Source organism: Bombus fervidus, chromosome 6 (genome assembly GCF_041682495.2).
Source record: "Bombus fervidus isolate BK054 chromosome 6, iyBomFerv1, whole genome shotgun sequence".
NCBI classification, from domain to species: Eukaryota; Metazoa; Arthropoda; class Insecta; order Hymenoptera; family Apidae; genus Bombus; species Bombus fervidus.
In genome coordinates, this window is record NC_091522.1 from 3,413,946 (window position 1) to 3,436,686 (window position 22,741).

A 22,741-nucleotide genomic window follows, 5' to 3' on the forward strand; every position below is an offset into this window, starting at 1 on the left:
GCTGTACTGTTGTATTAGGTTGTCCGAAAAATTTCTTTTGTTTTGTAAGATGATAATAGATGAACAACAATTTCTGTTTTATGCTATTTTATTCAATTAGCTATCATCCATTTTGTTGTATGGAGACAAACACCGCGATATTTCACAGACTTGGCTTCACGTTTGTATGAAGCTGTACTGTTGTATTAGATTGTTCGAAAAGTTTCTTTTGTTTTATGAGGAACTACTAGACGTACAAGGTTTTTGTTTTATATTATTTTGTCGAATTACGTACAATACATTTTGTTCTGTTGAGATAAACATCGCGACGTTTCACAGACTTGGCTTCACGTTTGTACGAAGCTGCACTGTTGTATTAAGTTGTCCGAAAAATTTCTTTTGTTTCGTAAGATGATAATAGATGAACAACAATTTCTGTTTTATGCTATTTTATTGAATTAGCTATCATCCATTTTGTTGTATGGAGACAAACACCGCGACATTTCACAGACTTGGCTTCACGTTTGTACAAAGGCGCACTGTTGTATTAGGTTGTTCGAAAAACTTCTTTTGTTTTATGAGGAAGTAATAGACGTACAAGGTTTTTGTTTTATATTATTTTGTCGAATTGCGTACAATACATTTTGTTCTGTTGTTATAAACACCGCGACGTTTCACAGACGGTTTCACGTTTGTATGAAGGTGCATTGTTGTATTAGGTTGTCCGAAAAGTTTCGTTTGTTTTATAAGATGATAATATATGAACAACAATTTCTGTTTTATGCTATTTTATTGAATTAAATATGATCTATTTTGTTCTACTGAAATAAACACCGCGACATTTCACAGACTTGGCTTCACGTTTGTACGAAGGTGCACTATTGTAAAAAACAAAAGAGAGTTTTGCGAAAGAAAGACACTTTCCGGACAACCTAATAATGATACAATTTTAAAATAATTTTAAGAAATTCGGCGTAAGTTGTTTGCAATCCGCGTTCGAATAAAGGTATCGATAAAGCGTATTAATTCAACAGCCAGGACACCTCGTTGATCGTTGGAATACAGAAATAGAGAAGGAGAAAGGAGAGAATTAACGTTCCGTGATCCAAGAGTTATTATTTCAAGTTGAAGAGGGTGACGGCGACGAAGGAAGGGGGACAGGCGTACAAAGAAAATGGGACCGGCACGGCAGTTTAATCGCCCTCTCCCATTTTCTTTTCGTTTTCTTTTTCTGACCGCGAATCGATTACCGGCTGAAAGCCGCCATTCACAACGATTCTCTTATTCGTCTTCGGTCTTTCGTCGTCGCCATCGTCGTCGTGGTCGTCAAGAGGTGATCACGAGGCGTAACGCGAACTCGTCGAACCGAGTCGTAACCGCTGTCTCCTCGAACCAAAAGAGAAAGAGAGAGGCGGGAAAAAGCAAGAAAGAAAACCGTCGATGGAAAAAGAGACCGAGATCCGTCACTTCCGTCCGATCGTTTCTATCCGAATTGGTTGATTCTTCTTCGTGTGTCGTATCATCCGCCTCGACAAAGAGTCGAATCGAGTCGAGAGAAGCAGTTAATAATCGTAAGAGAGAAAGAAAAATAGCACAATAAAGGAAGAAAAAATAGAGAGAGGGAGAGACGAAGACGGAGGAATTTCCACGTAATTCCGTGTCGACCGTTTGTGCTCCCCCGAGTACCATAGCTTCCACTCTTTTGAACGGAGGACACTTAAAGAATTGTTTTTCCTTTTCCTATTTTCCTCTTTCTTCGATTCTTTTTTGCTTCTCGTCTTCTACTTTTTTCTTCCCTCTCTCCTTCGTTTAATTATATGACGCGTGACTCAACACGTGGGTGGTGTGCCATAGGGGAAACAACCGCTTCCAACAAGCATCGTTTTTCCCGTTTTTCGTATCAGGGTAGAAAGAGAGAGGCAGCTTTGTTTTTCGCCATTTTTTCCGACGATTTTGTTCCCACGCAATCGAGCGCGATATATGACGCGCGCGGCCCGGTCCAGGGAAGAACGCAAATATCGAGCATGGCGCTTAATTTGAAACAACAAAAAACAACGGTGGGTCGAAGGGAAAAAGATGAGCGACGAAACAATAGAAGAGATAAAGAGAGGTGGAAGGACGAAAAGCAAAATATTTACCGCCGCGATATTCCCCAGGAAATGCGACAATGAAAACGCGCAGCAACCGCGCCGAACTCATCGATCCACTTCAAATTACAATATCTCCATTACGAAAAGAGGGTGGAAGGAGAGAGAGAACGGGTGTGGTAGTTGGGCATCTCTAAATTCTTTAACATCCAGGCCGTTTATTAATGCCCGCGCGCAATAAAACAGTCGAGCGAGCGCAGATTTCGAAGGTAAATATTAATATGCAGATTCGCTGGGGATATATATATTCGATATTAAATAAATGTAAATTTACGCAGCGTTCTTTCTCCCTCTCCCTCACTCCCTCCCTCTCTCTCTCTCTCTCTCTCTCTCTTCCTCTCTCTCGCGCGCGCGTTACTATTTGTACAACTTATATAAATCACTTTCGCGATTTGTGCACATACACCTGTTGTCGTCGGCGTCGAATAAACAAATTAAACAAACGTAAATGTTCGTACGTTCGCAATTACATTCGATACGTTCGCCCGCAGCGGAGGCAGATCCTGGCACGCTATAAAAATCCCTGTTATTTCGTCTACCTGAATTTCGGCTCGTATACGATGCAGCGTAAATTCGTATTATCCTCGTTTAATCCATAAACAAGCGTCGAAGGGATAAATTCCGGGTTTATCGTCGATCGCACCTGCTGCGACAGAGAACGCTGTACGAAACGTCTGCCAAGTCGAAAACTACCCTTCCTTTTTTGGGAAAACCTTGCCTCAGCCTGATACGTCAGCTTTGGTAAATATAATACGATGATATTAGTGTAATTTTTATGCAGCTGTTAGAATAATCGTATTTCAGTTTCAGAAAGAGCTTGCAATTTGATGCTGAAAATCCTCTTGCAGAATAATTTACCAACTAATAACGTTAATGAATTGACAAGTCAGAAGTTTGAAGTTGTAAACTTCTCTTGTACAATTTCATCATTTTTCTCAAATAGGATAATCAGATAATTTGCAATTTACGTAAAATTTACGTGTACAACTTCGTCTGGTTACTGTTAAAGCCATCATCGTTACGTAAAAATATTTTTGATATTGGTAACTTGATATCTGTGGTCGATGAAGTGATAAAATGATGTCATAGCAGCTGAGTTAAAACGTGTTTCTCGAAAATTTGCTTAACATGTATAGATTATGTCAAATGCAAATTAATATTGATCGTTATTTTGTCCAATATAATTTGACCTTGCCCTTATTTGTTTTCTTCCTTTTTCCATAGAATTTTATGTGATTTTAGATAAAGAGAGAAGTTGATGGAAATCTTCTATGGATGAAAAATTAGGTGGAAGGTGTTCGCCATCGTTCGATCAATTTCACCAAGTTTAACATACGTATGATTGTGCCTGCGACGAGGATGACAGTTTTCAGCTAAGAATAGCATTGTCCCGCACCTTTCATCGGAACCATCTTAAGCAAAGTTGACGGACAACCGGTCGTTCGAAGCCATACGTCCATTAACGTATGTATATTATAATACATACAACCATACCTGCCTGATAAATCATGCTTGGTACAGCTATCGAGCTTTGTAACAACAATAATAATTTTATTTATGACACGACGTATCACAAAAGACGTGCGTCGTCTTACACTATGCGTGAAACGATAGGAAAACGTGGAAGCAATGGAAAATACACGCGTTCGTTTTCATCAAAAACCTCGAGGAATATCATAAACATAAACCTGCGAAGTGTCCAACAAAGTTTTAGAAAAGAATCGGCAACAATCGAGAATTATCATGCAGATTAGAAAAACTTATCAAGAGATTTAATGTAAATATAAATAAAATAGCAAATGCAAATTTTCAAAATATAATACACATCTGTTTATGTACTGTTCTAACTTTCACACGTTTCCAACTGTAGTAGTTTCTGTAAAAATATTTATTTAAAAAATTATATTTATGACACGGTGTATCACAAAAGGCGTGCGTCGTCTTACACTATGCGTGAAACGATAGGAAAACGTGGAAGCAATGGAAAATACACGCGTTCGTTTTCATCAAAAACCTCGAGGAATATCATAAACATAAACCTGCGAAGTGTCCAACAAAGTTTTAGAAACAAATCGGCAACAATCGAGAATTATCATGCAGATTAGAAAAACTTATCAAGAGATTTAATGTAAATATAAATAAAATAGCAAATGCAAATTTTCAAAATATAATACACATCTGTTTATGTACTGTTCTAACTTTCACACGTTTCCAACTGTAGTAGATTCTGTAAAAATATTTATTTAAAAAATTATATTTATGACACGGTGTATCACAAAAGACGTGTGTCGTCTTACACTATGCGTGAAACGATAGGAAAACGTGGAAGCAATGGAAAATACACGCGTTCGTTTTCATCAAAAACCTCGAGGAATATCATAAACATAAACCTGCGAAGTGTCCAACAAAGTTTTAGAAACAAATCGGCAACAATCGAGAATTATCATGCAGATTAGAAAAACTTATCAAGAGATTTAATGTAAATATAAATAAAATAGCGAATGCAAATTTTCAAAATATAATAAAGATCTGTTTATGTACTTTACTAACTTCCACACGTTCCTGAACATAGTACATTCAAACGAAAAATTCCTTTTTACTTCGTAGCTTAACATGGAATATTTCAAATATACCACAGGTGTGACATTGATACTGAATGAGTTAATAGCTTCTGCACACTACGACATATAACCGAACTTATCGATCAAACTCGTGCAAGCCTCAAACAAATGAACAAATCTCGCATCATCTATTGGCAACAAGTGATCGTCAAACTTTTGTCAAACCACCTAACACGTTGACTGCGACGCGTGTTCTCATTGAAATCTCCGTCAGGCCACGCGTGCCGCAGTACCAAGCGTTCTCTGCTAGATACTCCCATCGATATTTTAGTAATGAGAGTGGCTCAAGTGGTGGTCTCAACAATGATCTCTCGTTTCGTTTGTTCGCAATATTAAAACCACTAGATGTTGTCGAATATAACGAAGGAAAGTGTGATATAGATTATTCCGACCAAATGGTTTCTTATGCCACCAAAATTAGGAAAGGAATTAAACGGCACAGAAAACCTGGCGTCCAACTTCTTCCGGGAATTTCTGTTGAAAATGCTTTGACGGTTTACGAAATTGTAACAAGGAAGGATATAAATATTAGAATATTTAGAGAGTTATTAGCTGCAAAATTATTAGGGTTGTCTGAAAATACAAAAAATCCTTGTCTTCGACGGAGTCGGCATAATATCGCCGTTCGGAAAAATGATTCCAGAACAAACATTAGACGCGCGTACAAACTATATTACGCAAATAAAAGACGTCGAATGAACCGAACAAAGACACAAAAGAATTTCGAAAAGTAATACGAGAATGGTTTATTAAAAAAATTATTTAGAATGTAAAACTCTATAGCATTCTATACGTAGCTGAGGTTGGTCGGGACAATTTGGACAATAAGTTGTTGTTTTCTTTAAAGTTTTGCATTCTAAATAATTTTTTAAATAAACCATTTTCGTATTACTTTTATAACAATTCAATAGTTTTATTATTTCCTCTGGAACATCTTTTCAAATTTCTACGACGATCCTTCGCAAGTAGTCAAATAAGCGTCACCCGAATACGGGTGACGCGTCCCTACCAGAAGCTTAATAATCACCAGAATACGAGTGGCAGTCAACGTGCTAATGACAAAATCCGCAATCATTTAAAAAAGTACATCTAACAAGAGATGCCAAAAATAACAATGTCGCTGCAACATAGATATTTCTAAGCAACACCTTTCGTTATTTTCTACATGTTCGTTGTATATCTTCGTACGAAGCTTCTCGCTATTGCCATTTGCTACAAAATCGTCCGCGGTGCGACTAAGGCGACAACGATCCAAGAGCGATGCTCGCGCGCGAAGTTGCGAGCTAAGACACACCAGTCTACTTGGCAATCTACCAGGCGAAACAGAGAATCTCGTGCACGCTAGCTAGCAGTTTCCTTATCTCTCCACGGAACGATAGGCGCGAGGAGGGATCGCGAATCTAGCGGCGATCGAGGTTAAGTCGGACTTTCCGTGACGACGCGATGTCGAGTCATCGCAACGACATTTCTCGAAGCTGGTCATACGCGCATTGCCCACGTTTCCTCCGCTGCCTACGCTCAGTTTCGAACTGGACTCCTCTAGCCAACAGGAAGAAAATCGAACGATGGATATGCTTGAGATTTTCATAGATTTCATAAATTAAAAGTACAGGGATGCGACACTCGAAACTTGGAAATTCCGAGAAACGCAAGACTTTGCGCTATCGTTGTGATTCGAAACTCTCGAAACGTAAACTAAAGTCGAGTCCATCTTTCGATCTCTTTTCGTACATAAAAATAATTGCAAACGATAAAATAATTATAATCAAGTCTCAATTACTTCTTCTACGCGATATACTTCTATTGTTCCGAAAATTTAGAATTCTAAAGACTCTTTTAATTAGGACGATTTCACTACGTTACGATCGCTTATATTGAGAAAAGCTAGTTCAATGTTGTAAACGGAAGAAAAGAATCCTTAAAAAGTGGGAAGAAAATTAAGCATTTTGAGTTTCGAGAACTTTCAAATTGAAGAATTCTGAAGGAATCTATGGTATTTCAACTCTCATGACACAATAGTACTGACGTGTTGTAACAGAACAGTTCGCGATCTCACAGTCAGCCTGTACAGTTGTCTGTTCTGTGAACATACAAGATGAGACAGAAATCGAGATAGGATGGAAAACTCGTATAATTTTGAAGAATAAAGAGGAAGATTTGTAGAAACGAATACTAAACTAAGACTAGAAAGTCTGATTAAAAGAAGTCAGCTGGTAGCATGGTGCTCCTAATTCGGTTGAGCACGCTTTGTGCACGCCAGTTCCGCGTGAGGTTCCGTTTACGACGTCTGACTCATTGACGACCACCTCTGACTACTATCGAGCGTACAACGATCGTACGTGTGTCTCTCGATGCTTGGAAAATTTCAAGTGTCGCGATCACAGTGAGAAAATCACAAATCACGATGATTCTCGCAAGGTTAATTGTTCCTGATTGTTTCGCGAACATTTTATCGTAGACTTGGCTCTAGCAGGTTTGTGTTTATTTCATAAGTATGAGAACACTAATAGAAGAATAGAGAAATTAGGTGATTCTGAATAAAAAGGCGAAATTATTCAAATCATTAAGAATAACTATCATATTTTTAATATTTACAGCACAAGAAGCTCATATATTCGATATGAATTGTATTGCAGCAACTAATTTGCATATTCGTATCATTAGTCTTCTTATTGCTATTTAGCATTTGCTTGGTTATTATTATGTAATTTAATTCACTATTTTACTACAACACTTTTGCCCAGAACTGTACGTTAGCACGTACTATTCTTCTGAATTAAATTGAAAGCAATTATCGACGCAAGCGATCAATGCCGATATATCTTAATTTTCTTTTCGGAAGATAACGTTATTATCTGACTGTGATAAGTGTTTCATAGCGTGTGAATCGATCACGATTCAGACATCCAATACGAAATCAAGCCAACTAGTTGGTTGTAACGATCGTGATCTAAATATAATCGTTAAGCGTTTATTTATTAAGATTAATGATGTTACAGGTAAGAAGCATCGAGAAAGAGGAAAAAAGTTATTCGACATCTTATTAGCGTAGAGGCTAAACGAAGAAGCTTAATACGTATTAATAGGTAGCAACGAGGTATGATACAAGCAACGTGGAATATTTCATTGAAGCGCATGCATAGTAAATCGTTAGAACGAAGCCGTAGTAACTATCGAGCTTGTAAACATGCTTAACTCCTCGGAAGTAACCCTTGTAAAAATAAGTTCATGTTTGTATGAAGTTTTTAAGAGAAAGGACATGTACTAGAAGAGCTTCAGAATGAAGAGATTGAGTTAAGGTAAATTACAAATACGAGAAAAGATTGTAGCAAAGAAGAAACATCTTGATTTGTTGCAATCTTTATTAAGTCGTAACATCAAAACAATTTGGTTTGTTTTATTAAATGGAAAGTTTTTAAGAGAAAGGACAAGTACGAAAAGGGCTTCAGAATGTCGAGATTGAGTTAAGGTAAATTATAAATACGAGAAGAGATTGTAGCAAAGAAGAAACATTTTGATTTCTTGCAATCTTTATTAAGTCGTAACACCAAAACAATTTGGTTTATTTTATTAAATGGAAAGTTTTTAAGAGAAAGGACAAGTACGAAAAGGGCTTCAGAATGTCGAGATTGAGTTAAGGTAAATTACAAATACGAGAAAAGATTGTAGCAAAGAAGAAACATCTTGATTTGTTGCAATCTTTATTAAGTCGTAACATCAAAACAATTTGGTTTATTTTATTAAATGGAAAGTTTTTAAGAGAAAGGACAAGTACTAGAAAAGCTTCAGAATGAAGAGATTGTGTTAAGGTAAATTATAAATACGAGAAGAGATTGTAGCAAAGAAGAAACATTTTGATTTGTTGCAATCTTTATTAAGTGGTAAACACCAAAACGATTCTTTGGTTCGTTCTATTAATTGAAGAGTTTTTCAGAGAAAAGGCAAGTACGAAAAGGGCTTCAGAACGAAGAGATTGAGTTAAGGTAAATTATAAGTACAAGAAGAGATTGTACCAAAGAAGAAACATGTTGATTTCTTGCAATCTTTATTAAGTCGTAACATCAAAACAATTTGGTTTGTTTTATTAAATGGAAAGTTTTTAAGAGAAAGGACAACTACTAGAAAAGCTTCAGAATGAAGAGATTGAGTTAAGGTAAATTATAAATACAAGAAGAGATTGTAGCAAAGAAGAAACGTTTTGATTTCTTGCAATCTTTATTAAGTCGTAACACCAAAACAATTTGGTTTATTTTATGAAATGGAAAGTTTTTAAGAGAAAGGACAACTACTAGAAAAGCTTCAGAATGAAGAGATTGAGTTAAGGTAAATTATAAATACGAGAAGATATTGTAGCAAAGAAGAAACATTTTGATTTCTTGCAATCTTTATTAAGTCATAACACCAAAACAATTTGGTTTATTTTATGAAATGGAAAGTTTTTAAGAGAAAGGACAAGTACGAAAAGGGCTTCAGAATGTCGAGATTGAGTTAAGGTAAATTACAAATACGAGAAAAGATTGTAGCAAAGAAGAAACATCTTGATTTCTTGCAATCTTTATTAAGTCGTAACACCAAAACAATTCCTTGGTTTATTCTCTTAATTGAAAATAATATTTCAAGTGCATCGTGATAACACAAAGAGTATGTTTATATGTGTATGTTTTTATATGTTTAGTATCTGATAAAAGATACCCGAAGTCATAGGAAGTAAATTTTTCGAAAAGCGATACGAAAGTGGTACAAAACGAGAAGACAATAAGCTGACAATTCGCTAAAATGAGAATAATAAAAAGACGAAGTGGAAAAATAACGTAACTTCGAGTGGCGATTGCGATCGCTCGAAAAATGGACGAAGGATCGTCATCGAAATGGACCAGGTGAATGTCATTTTCACGCGAACGGGTTGACTCTCGTTTTGCTCGTGTACGTACTTCGGTGGCTGTAGCTGATCGTAAAGACGAATGTTTATTTTTCCAACGAATGGTTATTAAGATTCTTCGACGTTTTACGAGCCCTGTTAGTGGCTTCGGTTTCACCATAATTTTGAAACGTGTGTACCCGCGGCGTTAATTTCTCTTAATCAGATAGAAGGTCGCAAGATGAGAATGTTGCAAAGAAGATCAAGTATTTCACGATTTTAGAATAGGGCATTCGAAACGTGCAACTTATTATTATCCAACAACAAATTATCTATTTGCAATATTTCAAATTATAACAAAATTTGTGAGAAACGCCAATTAAAACCCCTTAAAGACAGTTCAAAAATGAAGAACATCTACAAATCGTTCATTTTTATTCAGAAAGTCTGTCAGAGTGTCGTTAATAATCTTATAATTAATGCGACATTAAACGCACAGAAAAATAAGAACAATTCATTTCGATGGTCAATGATATTTCAATTAATTTATTTAATTAGTTTGTTCCATAAAATGTCCCTTACAAGTCGAATCATGTTTCGAGTCGTTAATTGCTCTAGTTCAGGGTCGACGGATCGATCGTGATCGAGGATCTCGATCTTACGAGGACTTTCGAACCAGAACCGCGATCGCGAGACACAGAGAAAGGAGCGCAACAACTAACAAGGAATGCCAATTCACCGACGAATAGATCGTCCAATTAGCAATTTACCAGTGCTCGGTATATTTCAAATAGCTACGGGGATTATACCAGGGATTTTTCTGCGAGAATACTATTGGGTTGGCAGCAACTTAGTGATTGCGGATTTTGTCAATACCATCTAATGACAAAATCCGCAATCACTTAGCTGCCAACCGATCTACACCGTGCAATAGAGCGATACTGATAGAGGTTTTTTTAACAGTAGAACTAAATTGACTGGTTTTACAATTTTATTTTAAAATTCCTACTTTGTGTTATATTTTTCGACGTAACGACTTTCGCAACGATAACTAAAAGAATAATATAATGAATTTTATTTTGTCTTTTACGTATTCAAACTGAAAATAATTTTGTATCAAGGCTACTGATGCCAATACCAGTTAAAATGATTGGTACTTGCCAAAGTGTAAAAGGGTCCTGCAATCTGTTTATCGAACCCAATTAACCAGTTTCCTCGTTTTCTACAACTCGCCACACGTTTTTAAAATTTTTACCGCGTATCATTCGATACGATGATATCAGTCATCAGGAAAATCCCGGATCGATCGCTAGATCGCTGGATGCTAACGCTAGAAATAGCACAGCAGACAAAATGACTGGTTCTACAATTTTATAAATGTGCCAACCCTCGTTTAGGTCGATCACGATCCCAGATGGATTAATAATACCAAAAATGTACTACATAACATGGAATTGCTTCTATAAGAAGGCAATGAACCAATAAATATAAAAATATTCCATTATTACGTATTTCTTCAAGACCAGTCGTCTTCACTGGTTTTGGTAGAAATAGCTTCGTGTGAACTATCGATTTCTAGTGTTAATTCAATAACATGATCCAACCGTTAGGATTTCAACCGTTCTTTTATACATACACTTTCTTTCACGTAAATTACAACGTAAATGAATGCATATTTTAATATCTGTAATACTATTCCTATAAACGATAAGCAGATAAACGAGGTCCTATTGTATAATAAGTTTGATTAAATATGTTTTATATCGATGATACTGCCGGGGCAAAGGTGATCAAAATATCGCATACTCATCGAGTTTTCAAAACATACCCGAACTCTTTAGAGTTTCGAACCCATCAAGATTTGCAAGAGCTATAAGCTTCGAATCATATTCCAAGGGATTCGAATTTTTTGAAAGTAGACAATTAAGAAATTATTTGACGAACTGATAGAAGCTTTCTCCTTAGACTCTACCGCTAACAATTTTCCTGTCTTATTCAAAGTTTAAGTTTAGATAATTACGTATAACGAATAATTGCCTTATTTATTAGATAACGCTCAAAATTATGTGAGGAACCAAAATTATGCCACATATATTCGCAATCGTTGCGCGACTCGATCAACTGACAGTACGTCACGTACCTGTTCACAAGCGCACAGCTGATGTCAGCGAACGAGAGTGACGTCAACAGGCCGCATTGCTCGTTATCACGGGCATTGCGATTAGTTGGAATAATCTCGAGGCGTGAAGAAAAGCAGCAACGAGTTACACGGATACACTGTTGCGAAACGAGCGCTGGGAAAACGACGTTAGGCAGAAAAACGACAGCTCTGAATGCACGCGTAACGTATTGACCGTATTGACCAGAGATTTTTAGTGTAACATTCGTTCGTGGCACGTTGCTCTAATGTAATGCCGCATCCACACTGGAATTCGCGACCGATTTGCAAACAGTTCGGCGACTATACTTTCACAGGCACAGAAATATTTCACGATTTCGTAGATATTATAGAGAAACAATTAGAGATTTTTTTCAGACATCCTATTTCGAAAATCAGGACGTTTATATGTTGAAAACAGGTTTGCCGTCCTTTAGCAAATATTCCCAACTACTGTAAAAATATTTATTTATCTTGTTCTATGGAAAAAAGTATATAGCATAGTATATATAATATATACATAGTTGGAATATAGTTATATTAATAATAATCATCATTCTCTGTTACACATCTGTAAATCTTTTATATACAAATCAGTCTTGTATGGATATTTTGAAGATATCCAGATTAGATCATAAGACGCTGAAATATAAAAAGAATATAAAGTGGACGTTTTTGAAACCTGGTAAATACGTTATCTGACAATAAGTTTGTATACTGATCGTGGAATGAAAGTAAAGCCGCGACCATACAACATTCTGTAAACAATTTGCAAATACATATGTAGACTTATGAGGAACATGTGCTTTGAAGCAGCTTCGATGAAAAAGATATATGTGACGAGGTCATAAAATCGGTCAGGTGGTAAAGTTTACATGTGCCGAGAAGCGAAACTGTAATTTGAGACATACTGGAGGAGATAACGAGCTCGAGATTCGAGACTTCTTGACTCCAGACGTTTCTTCCTTTGTAATATAATCCGGATATGCCGAGGTCGTAAAATCAATCAAGAGTGAAATGAACATGTTTGAGACAAGCGAATTGACAGAAATATGAGGAAACAAAAGTGTGAAACTGCGGACAGTGTTGTACGACGAACACAAAAGTATTTTTATCTTTAACACAAAAGCTATTACAGTGTTTACATACTAATTGATTCGGTTCAACTATATTGAATTTCATTTAGCAATACTTTCATAAGACTACCACAATCCAATGCTATAAAAATGAGATGTAGAACCTGATAAGAAACGCTTGGTCGGAAAATAAAGATACGTGCCAATACCTTTTGTAGCCACTGTATATACAGAAGATACGAATGTTGTTATAAAATTAGATAGCAAAGAGTAAAAATGAAGAATAAATCATAAATGAGATAAAATTAAATTGGAAGGGAAGTTCAACTGGAAAGTCTATGGCTGATTTGAAACGCTGAAATAGAAGTTTGAAAAGGTGTACGGATAAATGAAAAGTATTCTTATTGTATCGAATGTAAATCTATGGCCGCGGCATAGCGACGACCATGAGGTCGGCGACGACGCGACGGGTAAAAACGCGCGTTCTCTCGATGACTGGAGCGTTTCCACAGCACGCTTCGACTCACTTTCTCGCCGTTGCATTGCACGCCTCTCTCTAATCGTTGACAGCGAACGATAATGGATTCACCGGATTTGCATACAAATGCCGCGGTCCTCCGCGCTCCTCCATCGACGAGTTCGCCGATTAATCCACGACGGTCGATCGTTTAACGTCCGCCAACCGATCTTTAGAAACTCGACGCAGAAATGTGGCGATTCAATAATAAAATCGTGTGTAATAATGAGTAAAATCAAGTTCAATATGTATTGGATGTATTCATGATGATGAATTTCGATATAAAAATTTATGAGATTCGGTTATCGCTTACAAGAGATTATGTTTCATTTCCAGTATTTATCAAGCACTCGTATCGTACAAGATGATTTTGAACTACGGAACGAGTTCTGTATATATTTTGTGCGTGTGTTTCGGCCATTTGTGATTCAACAAGATTATCTGTTATAAACTCTTGCCAAGATTTTCATAATTAAGAAACGCGAATATGGCAGATTTGTTAACGCTACAAAGAGCAAATCGCTTATTTTTCGCAAGCAGAGAAAAATTCTGACGATACGATACGATGAGTTTAGAATTTGTTTCGTCAAATTTTAACGCTGTTTCTCAAAGTGTAAATGGCGCTAAACAGTATAAGATTCGATTTTATTTAAAAGTATCTCTCTGTCCTACTCTTCATTGTCTTGACAATATGTACAACGTGTTTTGAAATTAATAGTAACAAGTTCACAACGAGAAAGTTATCAGATATTGGAAAGTAGGAGATCGTTTTCAAAGGCTCACCTAAGCGTATTATTACAAGTGGCACGGGTTTCCGATTGACAGTTAGATAGGCACAAAGACAGTAGATTCTCCTTTGTTTCTTCGCGGCGATCCTGTACTGATCGCGTCTGTTGCTTCCACAAAGCATTAATCGATGTCTATGGAATCACCAGATAAGATTAATCCAATTATTAATAGAGAAGAGATAACGGAAGTGAAGTCTATACGTCGATGTGTCCTTTCTTATTTCAATGTGTGTCGAATGCTTACGCGCAAAACATTTGTAATTCGTATATTTAACTAAATGCTTTCGTACACTCAACAATTTACGAGCATATGTACATAATCGAGTTTTTGAGAAATAAAATCGATTAAATTTATTTTTCACGAAATTTTCAGTTTCCCTAGTACGAACGTAAAAAATATTCCACTTTTCAAACCGATCATAAAGAAACTATTGTAAAATGAATTTGACGAATCGATAGAAGCGACAAAATCCACCGATATTATTCAACTAATATGAATAATAATATGGAATAATAATAAACAATTGCGTGAACGCCGTTCAAAATTATACAATCGGCAAACTATCAGCGAAATAAAGCTCGTGTGATTCAAATCTCCTTAAAAATATTGTCTCTCTTTATTCCAACATACCTCAAAAGACACCGAAACCGTTCTATTCTCTTTTCAAACCTATTTACAATATCCTGCTCTTTTTATGTGCAATTAAAAGTAAAAAAAAAAAAAAAAATAGACAATTTGTTTATCGAAACTGGGAAACTGTCGCGCGAAAAGTAGAGGTCGATTAAAAGATGGAGGAAGAGAGAGAGAGAGAGAGGCAAGCGGCGTGTTACTTGTGCAAGAGTTCCCTGTAAATACCGTGTGCATGCGAGCGGACAAGACTGCGGCTATGCGATTACCGTTGTAACTTTCCTAACAGTGCAAAATGCAGATATTCGAAAGATTACATGGTAGACGGGCAAGCAGGCACGCCACCAAGAAACGGAGCTTTCCCGTATGTGGCGCAAGTTTCCTTCTCTGTTCGCCAACGCGCCATCGTCAGCGCCATGGAAACTACACGAGCAACGCGATGGCGACGCGTAGGGCCTCTTTCACATGACAATACCTGTATCGTATTATATGTATATGGAAAACGAGGCCGATAATAAGATAGGTAGATGCTCATGCGATACGGTATTCGACTAAAAGGATAGCTAAATGTGGATCGTTCATTTCGTATGAGGTGAATATAGGCCGTGATACTTGCTTGTAGTTGCTGATGTGTTAGGATGAGACAGGTTTTTCTGGCTGCGGGTCGCCTGTGGGGTACTAGCTAGCTGCTGGGGTATTGCTGCATTTTTCTTCTAATTTACATGTGTGAAAGAAAAATCGGACTCTGGTCGCCGGGATTTGAACCCGGGTCCTGAACGTTAGTAACCTAAGGCGCTAACCACTGCGCTGCCGTCGTCCGACACTAATTAGTGTCGAGTGGTGGATTTTGCTGTCGAGTGCCGCCACACATAGCTGAGAAATCGACAAAACTGAGCGATGCTACAGGTGCTAAACTATGTGGTTGGATTTCTTTATTCTAACTATCTTTTTTCTTTTTGTACGTGGAGAAATCCTCATGGACACTCCGCTGCAGGCAGCAGAACAGTGTCGGACTTATTCTATCTATCTGGGTTGGCAACTAAGTGATTGCGGATTTTGTCAATGCCACCTAATGACAAAATCCGCAATCACTTAGCTGCCACTGTATAAAGAATACAAAATGTTCAATAAAATGGAAGTGTTCGTAATTAGCGTTTAGAGGACAAAAAGAGAGGTAAGTGCGAAATGAAACTGTACATGGAGTTATTTGTGAAACTGTTTGAAACTGTTTCAAAAGCGTGGGTGAATCGGTTGATCTTCGAACTGACGTGGTTGCTGTGTTTTTTTCGGCTCTCTGACCGGCAAACAGCGCGGTAAAAGCGGAGGTCAACGAGAGAGAGGCTTTTGTACTTACGCACTTACGTAAAGATATTGTGTTCGCGGTGCATATTATCGGTGAAATTCTAACACGTGTGAATACTAGCATTTGTTTCTATAGTTCGTATGGATTGAAAGGAAGCCGCATAGATGAAAAGAAAATCGCCGGCAGTTAATCAATCTGATACTGAAAATCAGTAGTACGTTGCTGTATATCATAAGAATTGTCGTCTGAACTTTTCCACAAACGATAATAAATAATCCACCATACGCGTATCGCAATTACTCGTAGTGCCGTGTGAAAGAAGCCTAACGCTTTGGATTGGCCCGTAAATCTGAGGTGCGATTCGCGGAAACTCCATTTCTTTCGACGACAAATCATGCGTCGTTTAAAGAATCGTTTAGAGGAGCGTTCGACCACGATACATCGCGATTACTTCGCTTGCCAGACGTGTTTCGCAATCGTCGTTAAAGGTTCTTTACCATAGTCGAAACGATCGCCGTTACGCCGTTGTTGTTGCATCACCGTGATCAACGTTACACGCGATACTATTGCCAGCTATTATCTAGGCGAGAGCCGAGTTTCGATGCGTGAAACGATACCGAGTCTACCATCGATTTTTAGGGATATTATTGGAGTTTTTAGTGAGCTTCAGCTTGTTGGTTACACTGTTTGGTAGAATGTACAGATATTTGCAAAGGATATTTTTAGAAATTCTATGTACACAAGGATATCTGCTATCTTTAACAGGACTTTGCTGTTTAGCAACTAAGAGATCGCGGGTTTTGTCATTAGATTTTGATGTCGATATTGACAAAATCAGCAATCACTTAATTGCCAGCCCAATAGATTCTGAATTTCAAATTACACACAAGTGTTGTGTGTTGAATTACTAGTAATATGCTATTTCGAATTTTCTATTTCAAAAGCTGATTTCCTCTGCTTCTACAAACTGTTTAATTCCTGTCACTTCAAGTCACATAAATTTTAACGATCAATCGGCAATTCAGAAACTAAAGCGGTCGATTCCACCGATTAAACGCTATCGCATGATCTGTTGCTAAAATCGAGAATTATTTCGTAAAGAGAACATCAAAAAGCGAAGTTTGTCTTGTCCTAAGTGATGAAAAGACAAATTTTAGGCTAGAATTGCGAAGCTTTTGCGAGCCAAAACCTACTTTCGAAAGCTTGTCGGTGATTTTTTTAGTTGGAAGATTACACGACGCGTAATTGCTGTGGAGGATCGATCGACAAGTAGCTCAAAATTAATTTGATACACGAGCTCCCAGATATTTGATATCATAACTCTGCGAACTGTGAGAAACTAGACAGAAATAGCAATCCTCGTGCAATCTTTAGCTGAGTTCGAATTGTTCATCCGACGATTCTCGACGAGTAAAACCCTTCCAATGAAAATGTAATCCAGTGAGTCGCTATCTACACTTTGGACATCTATGTTTTAGACCTGTGCGGTTGCTTTTATCTGTGATTTGAATGTGACTTTAAATGTGACTCGAGAGTGAATGTATGAAGGAGAAATAGTGGTAATTAAGAATGAAAGGTACATCTGTAGGTGCAAATGAGAAGCATAGGTGAAGAAGGCGGCCGAGCAAAGTGTGTGAAATATATTATAGCAGAGAGCAGCCACGTGTATTGTGATTTTTGTGGTTTTACAAGTCTTAGCATTAAAGTCGTTTCTCCTATCAGCCGCTCTCTCAACACCCACAATTTTCAATCGGTGAAAAGGCAAAGATATTATTGAAACTTATAATATCTAATTAATTATTCACAGATATCGATCTCTCTACTCTTAGATATTATCAAATAAAAGCAACTATCACTGTCTTCCATGAATTTCTGTCTTGAACGATATCCATATAACGTAGCCTTCGATGTACCGTAGAAAATTAGTCCTCCAAATGTATTTTTGGATTGTTATCGGTAATTGTTTACAAATAAAAAATAATACTCCTCAGTGAGTACTGTGAGACCTGTGAATGCAAACCTGGTTTGCATCCGAATGAATGTTTTAACAAATTCCACGCATTACTCAATTATAGTTAATATAAATATTGTAATCAAAATTATATTACTTCTAAGATGAATGAATTGATGTGAATAATCTTAATATTATTATTTACACACCATTGTAGCATTTAAAATCCGACACTAAAAACTTGTAAGTCGAAGTACGATGAGAATGAGTTGCCGGTCGATATTCACAATTAACACATTGTTGGCCGGCAATTTTACTGAGAATTTATCTCACGTCACCGGCTATTATTTCGTAATTGCACGTGCAAGTAAAACGATATAAATAAACCTTAATAAATTTCATTTATTATTCAACTTTTAATATTTTTTTCCAATGATAAACAGTGTAGCAATCACCCACGTGTAATGGTACGCAACAGCTTTTGCAAATATATCTACTTTCGGTGCGTTTTCCTTTTCAAGGGCATACTCTACACGCTCTAGTCGGATTTGTTTCTCTGCCAGTGACTATTTTTTCTAAGACATGGTTTCTCAGGAGTCCGGAAAGCCCAAAGGGTGCATCGTTATAAGGAGCTGTTTTAGAAATTCGAGAAGCGTGAGGTGCAACGCTGCATTCTTTGGAATCCACAGTTATCCATTCTCTGGCTACTTCCAATAGAAACTTTTTGTATCTTGTTTTATTTTTTGGCAGATAGGTACGGTACGTTTTATATGCATCGAACAAGGTGCAGTTTATCAGAAAAAATGCTAATTTTTTCGACCACTTTGAAGCTTTTCGTAAAATACTGCTATTCGCCAAAAACTGATCCGCACGATCTACCCCTTTCACGTGCTTATTGCATTGTAATATGCGCGTAGGTTTAATGATATTTCGCTGGCCTAATATCAGACTCGCTATCTTCTGATACAGTATCATTTTCCAAGTCGCCACAATTTGATTCACAGTCACTCGGACAATCAGATAAAACACCCGCGTGTAATTCATTGAAAGATTCTTCGTTGCTACGTTCCGTCATCGTTGACATTTTTTTACAACAAAGGACGCAACTTGACGGGTCTTATAAGCGAGAGACACAGCTTGAGGTATGCTGCCCAACAATTGCACTGTATCATCTCCAACAGCACACTGAGAAGTCGACGTTTGGCTATGAAAACACGAGTTAACTCGTGACCGGTCAACAATGTGTTAAAAGTCGGAGCGTTAAGGATTAGTAATTTCGATTTACGTGTGCCATGAAATGTAAAATGTTGAAAATCCCCCGTTTACATATTGTTCATTATGAATACGACGAATACACGTCAACGGTTAGGTTGTCGTTCGACTTAGTGCGTCATCGATGCGGTTTCTACGGTGCACTGCGAAAAGGTCACCGTGTAGAGACACGGTCGGCGTTCTCTCGAATCTGTCCATAGTGTCCGTAAGTACGGTCCTGGCGCGATTACGAGAGCGAGTGTGGAGCTCGTTCCACGGCTAAACAGCAGCTGCACTTAAGCCTCGACTCCCCATCTTGCATTTCCGCATTGTCCGCCATTCTTTCCGCCTTTTTTCTTTTTTCTTTTTTTTGCCGCGACGCCGCGATCGCCGATTTCTCGCCCTCGTACACTCGCGGCCCATTGTTACGAGATACGTCCCCCGATTTCCTGAATGAATTTCCAGCCAGCGTGCGTTATTCAACGTACCAGTACAGGTTTTCAGCCTCTTCATTGCTCGGCGTTTTCAAGGAAAAGAACGTAATGCAGGCGACACAGCTAAAATCTTGCAAACGCAGATACACGCAATGTTGTTCAATTTAGTTTGAATGTTCTTCACACGGTATACAGCGTTACATTTATGCATATTCTAATTTTATTGATAGGAGTCGATAAAAGTGGAATTTCTCAGAAGCCATGATCGATCAACTATACGTTCCGCTTAATTTTTCAAGAGACGAGTTATTTAATCTCATAAGTTTGAAAAATTAGGAATTTCTAGAGCGGTTATACTTGTAACAGCATGATCGATATTTCATTTTATTTTATGACTTTTCAGCGTTGTCTTTGTACAAGGATGACCGCCTTTCACGCAATCAGCTAACAAACGTAACAAAAACGTGTCCGAGTTAGTACATGGCAATTAAAGAAGGCGTAAGCTAATCAATAAACCACATCAAATAAAGAATAGGTATGTATAATAAATTCATACACACATTCACATCGTGAATGTCTACTCCTCTCCAGTTTCGATTAGGTAACTCTACGTGTTCTTGACAAGTTGTCAAACTTGATGTTCCTCAAGATAAAGTGTCTATTCTTAATCTTTGTCTGGTTTAGAGTCACAGACTCAGCCTGATTTCAATTTTATCACGAATTTAGTGTACAGATATCGCGCATTCCAACTTAAACTCAAGAAGTAACGATTTATCTCGTTGAAAACGGAGACGTTTGAAAAAACGGAAAATCGAGATGTGACATCGGTTGACCGGATAATAACGTGGAACGAGCGTCGCGCTAACCAGCTGACGTTTCGAAGGAATCGTAACATCCTGCGTGAAAGAGAGATAAAAGAAGACACGACGACGACCGGCGAAGGAAAGGAAAGGAAAGAAAGAGAAAGTCTGAACGCGAGCAACGGCAGATGTAAACGAGAAGCTTTTACCTTTAATGGATTCGCCCCGGAGCCATCGAGATCTTCGGGGTTGAAAATACTCGGCAGTAACGAAGTTTCGTAACGAGCAGCGGCGCTAGGCGCGCGCTACTCGACTGCGCCAATTTAAATTCGAATTGCACTCCGCCGATCGAAGCCGTATTAAAAGTTGTTTTCGACGGCGTGCCGGCATGAATCTTCCTCGGGGTCGATCTTTGCCAAGCTACGCTAAAAATGTAAACCCCAGCCTTCTCTCTCTCCCTTCCACCCTCTCTCTCTCTCTTTTTCTCTCTGCGGCTTCGCATATCGCGACGCGCCACGTTCTGTCACGATAGAATCGTACCACGGCTCCAAAAATATGCGTCGACTCGCGGCTTTGTCTCGTTTACACGCCACGGACTTCTAATTAAGTAAGACATTGCAGTTGCAAATAGTGTGCATCTATACACTGCCATGCGCAAATTATGTGACGGCTTTTATTCATTTCTTATAAGGTGATAACGCCATAAGAAGGAGGGAATGTAAAACCGAAAACTCGTCCAAAGCCGAAAGGCACGGACGAAGTAATAATAAAAATATTAGTTTTTTAACGCTTCTAAATTATTGAATATATAAAATATACGTGTTTGTGTCAAATGAAACTCTTCGTTATTGGATTCTTTTTTTTTAAATATTGTAGTTATTAGTTTGCCCGAAAAGTGTCTTTCTTTTACAGACGCATCTTTATGCAAACATGAAACCTAATCTGTCGAACGTTGTGATCTTTATTTCGATAGAACAAATTAAAACAATATAAAACGGAAAATGTGCAGCCATTATTTCCTTATAAAACGAAAGAAACTTTTCGTAGATTTTATGAAGTATCGATATCAAATTCATGGAACTCGCAGGTATAATCCTTGTTTCGTTTGAGACGGTTTTCGATTTTAAAAATGTGACAAAAATATCACCTTTTAACCAAATTGTATGACAAACGCTGTATGTGTTTTATCAGTGGCTTGTAAAATACCACTGAAACACGATTTGAATTTGAGATTGTAATTACCGACGAAGTCTATTCACGATCAAAGCGATAAATCTTTGCCTCGTCGAATTATACTTTATACTTGGCTCATCGCGAGATATCCACTTGCTCAAGAAACAACGTTTACAGCGACCGAGTTTGATATCAAAGCGTCAGCCGCTGTGCAAACAACATAGCCGATCAATTAAGAAAAGAATACACATTACGCGTTTCCCAGTTGCAGCGTCATTCAGCCTCTGTCATATCGAAGCGAAGTCTGCGTAAAATCGACACAGGGGGAAATGTAGTTCGTTGAAAGCAACTTGCCTGGTAGAAGAGCGTATCGCGATCGCGTACACCACGTCTGTAATAATACGTACCAAGAGGAACTGGCGAGGAGCAGCGTGCGTGCACACGCGCGGCTTCTGCAACCTGGATCGTATCAGTCGTTGTACACGCGTCGCGACGGTACTCGTGGAACGACACTCTGCATGTTACACATCATCAAACTATAAAGAGAGAAACACAGAGGAAGAGGAAGAGAGTCGAACGAACACACAACAGCTAACCACCGTGGCTCGTCATTGACTAATCACTGAAACGTTATCTTTAACATTTTCTTCGTTTCTTTCCATTAAAAGGCTCACAAGGAAGACGACGACGACGACGACGACGACGACGACGATGACGACGACGACGACGACGATCACTAGCGCAACTGTAACGAGAATATCGATGTAGCTGCGAAGCACCCACTCGCATCGGCCAGTGGATTAAGAAAACCGTGGCGCACGCGATTAAACGCGCTGTACAAGGAAGTATAATAATTGCGTAGGTACCGAGCGACGTTAATGGAACGTCTTGCCAGCGGCTGTAGCGCGATCCAAGGGACAGCGTGTAATAAACGTGTACGGTTTCTCGTTCCTTCCTCCGTCGTCTCTCTTCGTCTGCCAGCACCTTGCATCCTCGCTACTCTGACGCTCTCCTCGCTTTTGCCTCTCTTTCTGTCACCGATCTCTCATTCCTTCGT

The 22,741-nt window shown here is 38.1% G+C and overlaps 1 protein-coding gene across 17 annotated transcripts in view; it reads right to left on the bottom strand.

The window, feature by feature from the left end:
- The window catches only part of LOC139988330 (bromodomain adjacent to zinc finger domain protein 2B), a 218,292-nt gene that overhangs the window by 131,479 nt on the left and 64,072 nt on the right, over nt 1-22,741 (bottom strand). The window contains exon 1 of one of the 17 annotated variants that reach the window (XM_072005578.1): nt 22,092-22,728. The exons of the other annotated variants lie outside the window; for them this stretch is intronic. The gene's annotated coding sequence lies outside the window, so the exon portion shown is untranslated. Of the gene's footprint in view, nt 1-22,091; nt 22,729-22,741 lie in introns of those variants that run through there. 17 annotated transcript variants of the gene reach the window in all.